The sequence below is a fragment of the Nilaparvata lugens genome, chromosome 5, assembly GCF_014356525.2.
Source record: "Nilaparvata lugens isolate BPH chromosome 5, ASM1435652v1, whole genome shotgun sequence".
NCBI classification, from domain to species: Eukaryota; Metazoa; Arthropoda; class Insecta; order Hemiptera; family Delphacidae; genus Nilaparvata; species Nilaparvata lugens.
This window is the reverse complement of record NC_052508.1, coordinates 10,281,230-10,286,954: the sequence shown is the minus strand read 5'-3', so window position 1 is coordinate 10,286,954 and position 5,725 is coordinate 10,281,230. Positions and strand designations below refer to the sequence as shown.

The 5,725-nt window shown below is 30.1% G+C and overlaps 1 long non-coding RNA gene across 1 annotated transcript; it reads left to right on the top strand.

Moving 5' to 3' along the window:
* Positions 1–1,046: 1,046 nt before the first annotated feature.
* LOC111052871 lies at positions 1,047–4,137 on the top strand. The gene is made up of 3 exons (XR_002606201.2): positions 1,047–1,322; positions 2,697–2,816; positions 4,099–4,137. It is a non-coding gene; the product is annotated as an uncharacterized LOC111052871 (long non-coding RNA).
* The last annotated feature ends 1,588 nt before the right edge of the window (positions 4,138–5,725 follow it).

Genomic DNA, 5,725 nt, shown 5'->3' with positions numbered 1-5,725 from the left:
GTTCAGCCCACTAATTAATAAATGAATTACCACTCGAAACGGCCGACTCGGCTCGCTATTAATTAGAGGTGGAATCGAATGAGGACCACATCATACTGATCAATCAATGAGAGTTGTGCTCAATTGATCACTTATTATGGATGAGAAGAGGCAGATGAATGACCTTTAATGTCTATAGCTTCCATATCTATCAAGGACATGCTTATGAGCTTGAAAAAAAGAATAGACTAGAATAGAATATGTTTATATTTCACAGAAAAAAAGATATAGTGAGGTCCTCTGTTTTGAAACAAAGTTGCCGATCCTCTGTTTTGTCAATGCCAAGACAACTGATACAGGTTTATTAATCCTATACTATTAAACGAGCAATTTCTGTTTATATGTTTTGATGTTTAGATGTTTAATGTTTAATGTTTAGATGTTTAGATGTTTAATGCTTATATGTTTGTATTTCACCGGATCTCGAAAACGGCTCCAACGATTCTCACGAAATTTGAAACATAGTAGGTTTATGATATAAAGATTCGATTGCACTAGGTCTCATTCTTTGGAAAACTCGCTGACCGACATTAAAAGGATAATTCATCCTTGGAAAACAGATGATAATTTCGTCGTCTCTCGATAACAGAAGATGCGTGTGCCTGTGTGGGAGAGAGACAGAATTATTTCCAGCTAAAGCCGTGTTTTCGTAACGGGCAGACGACAGAATTCACTTTAAATTAACATTGGTTCTTACGGGAGTGTTCACCCATCGGCAGAAAGTTGAGCAGAAAAAAAGAACTGTTCAAATCAGAGACGAACTGTCGTTCATTTCGCCGTTCATTTTAAGGCCTATCATCACAATGCTATTTTGCTTCGACCGATCACTGCTCGTGAACCGTTTTGTCGAAAAAGAACTAATTCGGGATTCTGTCGACGGGAACAGACAGCTTCGAAATATTTTTCTGCTCTGATCACGTGACACCGGCAGAAGAATCTTTCTCTGGATCAGACGCCATGTTCTTTTTAACCTCAATCTTTATTTTTGGATGGTTTGTTTTGATATATATTTTGCTGTTGGTTGTCAGATTTCGGATTGCTACTATTATACTGTGAAATTAATTTGTAGTAGAAAATTGAGGTATAAAATATTTCCATTGGTTTCTTTATTCTTATAATTTTTACAAGAGAAATTGAAAATGGATTTACAACCGAAAGGCGTAAAATTCGTTATAAATTTGATGCGACAGTTCAAAGTTTTGTACTTTCCAGACCTGCACAACGAATTACCTATTTGAAAAATAGAAAATGGTTAAAAATTGCTGATGTGATAGAGGATTCAAGTAAGTAGACTTAAATTTCTCATAATAAAGTAGGCTAGATCTACCGTACACAATTTAATATAATTTTTATAAGTAGCCTACCAGCATGTTTACAATTTTTATTCAGGTAGTCTACTTTAGTAGGCCTTTAATAACCTAGTCTCTAGGTCTAAATTGCTATCTTTTTCATTTTTCAAGAAGTTAGAAGTTGACGAATTTTTATTTATTTATTTGAAGTATAACTTCTAGTATTAATAATAATGTAAAGCCTAGACTAGCCAGTTTGTGTATGGTAGAGAATTATCACAAGAAAGAGAGAAATCTAATCAACTATTTAGATTTAAACTCATTCAAGCTTGCTTGATTAAATTAACATGAATGATCAGATTCAAAACATTATTCAACCAAGATAACATTTTGAATTTTACATGATAAGATAAGATAGCATTTCATGCTAACAATCTTTTACACTTTCATTGAGTTGGCCTAATCACAAAATACATTTTTATAATGCAGCTAGTAGTTTTCACAAACCGATTTATTGAAAATAACATCATCATTTGACTTTGAAGTATTTCATTACATTCTAAGTCCTAAAATTCCATTATCATTGTTGCACCTCAAAATATTTCAACCCATAGTTTATCAATACAATAACAAAACTAACCTGACTATGAGAACATTTACTTTGTCTTTGGTACCTATCCATAAATTAATCTTCTTTTAGTTAATTTAAATTCACTTGGAAACAAAATTACATAGATTGTTATAGAAATAACTTGATCAGAGTCAGTGTAATTGAATATTGAAAGACTGCCATTGAAAAAAGATGAAATAGGTACTATTTTTCTGGTTGACCATTGCTACCAACTCATTTAAAACTAAAATAGTAATGTATTTGAAACACTTATTCATGCTCTATTGATCAATATATTGCGTGATCTCAGGTATATCAATGTAAATAGTATAAATTAAAACAGGAGACACACAACATAGATGGATTAAAAACACTGAAAAACTTACATTAGAATCGGAAATTTTCGAGGAACTGTGTCCCTTTTCTCGACTGAGCAGAGAGTGTGTAATGTAAGTTTTTTAGTGTTTTTAATCTATCCATGTCATGTGTCTCCTGTTTTAATTTATATTATAAAACTTTAAAGTGTTTTCTGTTATGTGCTACAAATGTAAGTAGGCTATATACTTGTAAGTAGGCTATAGTATATAGCCTAATGTAAGTAGGCTATAGTATACTATACACTATGTAAATAGTTTATTGAGGCCCAGTTCACTTCTAATTTATTCAAAGTCCAAACTATGTATTATCATTGATGATTAACTTCACTTTATCTCCAAAATGGATATATGTTGAAAGATTAAATATGTTTCTTTTTTCAGGTACCATTTACAAACAAAATATTGAAGAGAATGTGCTCGAAAGGAAATATATGAATTCTTTTTTGTTGACCAGGATGGAAAAAGTCATTGGAACCCATAGTTAGAATAAGAATAAGTTAGGTAAGATAAAATTCCACTCATTTTTTAAACTTTATATAGGCGATGTCATTTTATACAGTTTCACATTTTTTTAAAAAGTTTATCCACTTCGATGTTTTATTATCGATCTGATGTTAGTTATTCAATTAGTAAGACATAAAGCTATGGTATGTGACTAAAATAATTAAAAAACTGACTGAATTTTGAAATCATTAATAGCTTACAGTATACAATATTTCAAAACAACGTGAAACCACATGAGATCAAGATGGACAGTTGAGAAGAGTGTTTAAAAAACAATGTATTCACTTATCATTCAGGGAATAGAGCTGTTCATAATATTTGGGATTCCTTCCATAAAGAATAATTTATGTAACAGAATCTAATAATGTGATAACATTAAATACATAATTTGATGTTAAAATGTTATCACATTATTAGATTTTGTTACATAAATTATTTCTTTATGGAAGGAATCCCAAATATTATGAACAGCTCTATTCCCTGAATGATAAGTGAATACATTGTTTTTAAAACAATCTTCTCAACTGTCCATCTTGATCTTGAGTGAATTTTGAACTTTATGAATGACCATACATTAGAACTATGAATAGATGACTTCAAAAATTCACTCAGCAAGTGCTGGTAGAAAACACTGAATAATAGCTTTAATGACAGTGATTCCACCTTTTAAAATTTATGATTGAATTCATGAAATACCTGCATTATTTTGAGAGATTTATGTATTTACAGTTTGGTATTTATTTTCAAATCACTTAGTTCTACTTATAATGTTGTAGATAATCATCATTTCAGATTAAGCAATTAATTTATTGATTATTCCCATTTGTTTCATTAAACTTGTTTCTCTGAATGTAGAACTAATAATTACTTCATGCAGTACATTTTGAAGAGTTTAGTAAACCAAACGGTTGAGAAGTAGGCCTACTGACCACAGAAATAAATGAATTGTTCATGGTATCCAAAAATATGTTGTTCACCAACAAGTTCTTTTGACCTTGGGGCACACTGATTAATCCCAATTCCTGCATGGAGATTTATTTATTTATTCAATCAATCATTCAGAATTACACAACTTACAGATTGATGCCAATAATAATCCAATGATTGTTGGTTTATTGGAATTTCTCATATAATATTACTTTGTCATTATTGGGGGATTTCTTCCCAAGAAATATAATTAAAAACTTATACAGATTACAAACAATCAATTTCAGAATTCACTTTGCAAAGTTTTTTTATAATGAATAATAAATAATTATCAATAACTTTTTGATTTCAGGCCTAGAGGTGTACCAGCCAGAAGTAGAGGATGACAAAGAAAATCAACTATGAATAATATTCCATGGATATGATTCATGTATGATGTAGTAGCCTACAGAAGAAAGAGATGGACTAATCTAAGAAATATATTCATTTTTTCAGTACATCTTGATGTTTTTATTTCATGTTATTCATAATAATATCTTCTTCTTCTGATCGCTCCTGCAAACTGCTTCAATTCAGGTAGTTTTGAATAAAACAGCAAGTGACATGAAGCTAATAAAATGAGTTTTGATGGTTTATACTTGAGGGATTTTTAAAATTATATTCAACCCAACAGCATCGAACTCTTATTAACAACTTTATTGGTTCTGTAAGGCTTCTACTTTTTTTGGAAATAATAACATTATTTAACATTGCTGACTAGCAAATGCTAGAGGTAACGTGTAGTTAAATAATAGACTTGAATTGGATATAAAATAGGGTATCACAATTATGTATTGCATTAAGAATTAAGTAATAGTACTTATGTACTGCATTGAAGGGGTAATAATTCTTTGAATATGAAAAATAACTCAAGCAAAAGTTGAAAATATTATGTTCCAAGCCACATCAAATATAATGACTTTCAATTCTACCTTCTAGGCTATATTTCCAAGGCTTTGATTAAAATTAATAAGCTTTTAGAACATTATAGTAAATAAGGAGTTTGAATGGCTACTCTAGTTCTAATTAATACCCTAATAAGTATTAATTTTGATAGGGCAACTTTAATGTTTAATTATAGAAAATAACTAGTAGGCCTACCCTAAAATATTCAAAATAAGCATGAGCATGCAGTTTCTAATTATGTCATTGTCAAGAGAGTCCTTATTGAACAAGTCGAAACTAATCATGTTTCATTTTGGAATATCACAAGGGTACTAGTTACCTTTTATAATTAATAGATATTTATCCATTTTAAAATAGGCTATGTGTTTTTTAAAGTAGGTACCATAACAGAACCTGTTTATTCTAGCAATATATAGTTATATCAACAATGATTATTAGAATTAGTTCGCCTGTTTGAATACACTTTGTACATGTCATATGTGTTACAGTAATCTATAATAATAATTTTTAATATTCGTATAGCTTTTACTGGTGAGGAGTCCCTAATTCAACCTTGCCTGAAAAGGCATATTGATTTAGGCAGGCAATGGGCCTCACGATTCTTATTTAAGTATATCAGCCGGGACCGTACCTATCCAATGATCAAAAAGGGGACTGCTAAAATAAAATTGCCTAAAAAACGTTTACAATATTTATTTCTCTTGGTGTAATATAACCCGTAGATTCCAAAAATGCCAAAAGTAAAACACTCATTTATTAATTTGATTTTTTTTTCGATAGAGCTTCAATAGGCCTTTGAAGTTGAATACGGTACTCATAGTAGGTAGGCCTACCTATACACGATGTGATTCAAAGAACATGCATTGACTCTGAAGGCAAATGATTCTAGTTAATAAATATTATAATATAATAATAATATATTATTAATAATGGAATGCTTCTAGTTAATAAAATAATATCTTATTAATAATGAAATACAATCAGTTACTTCAAATAATTCACCCTTACAAATTTCAAGCATAGGAAATGAAAAG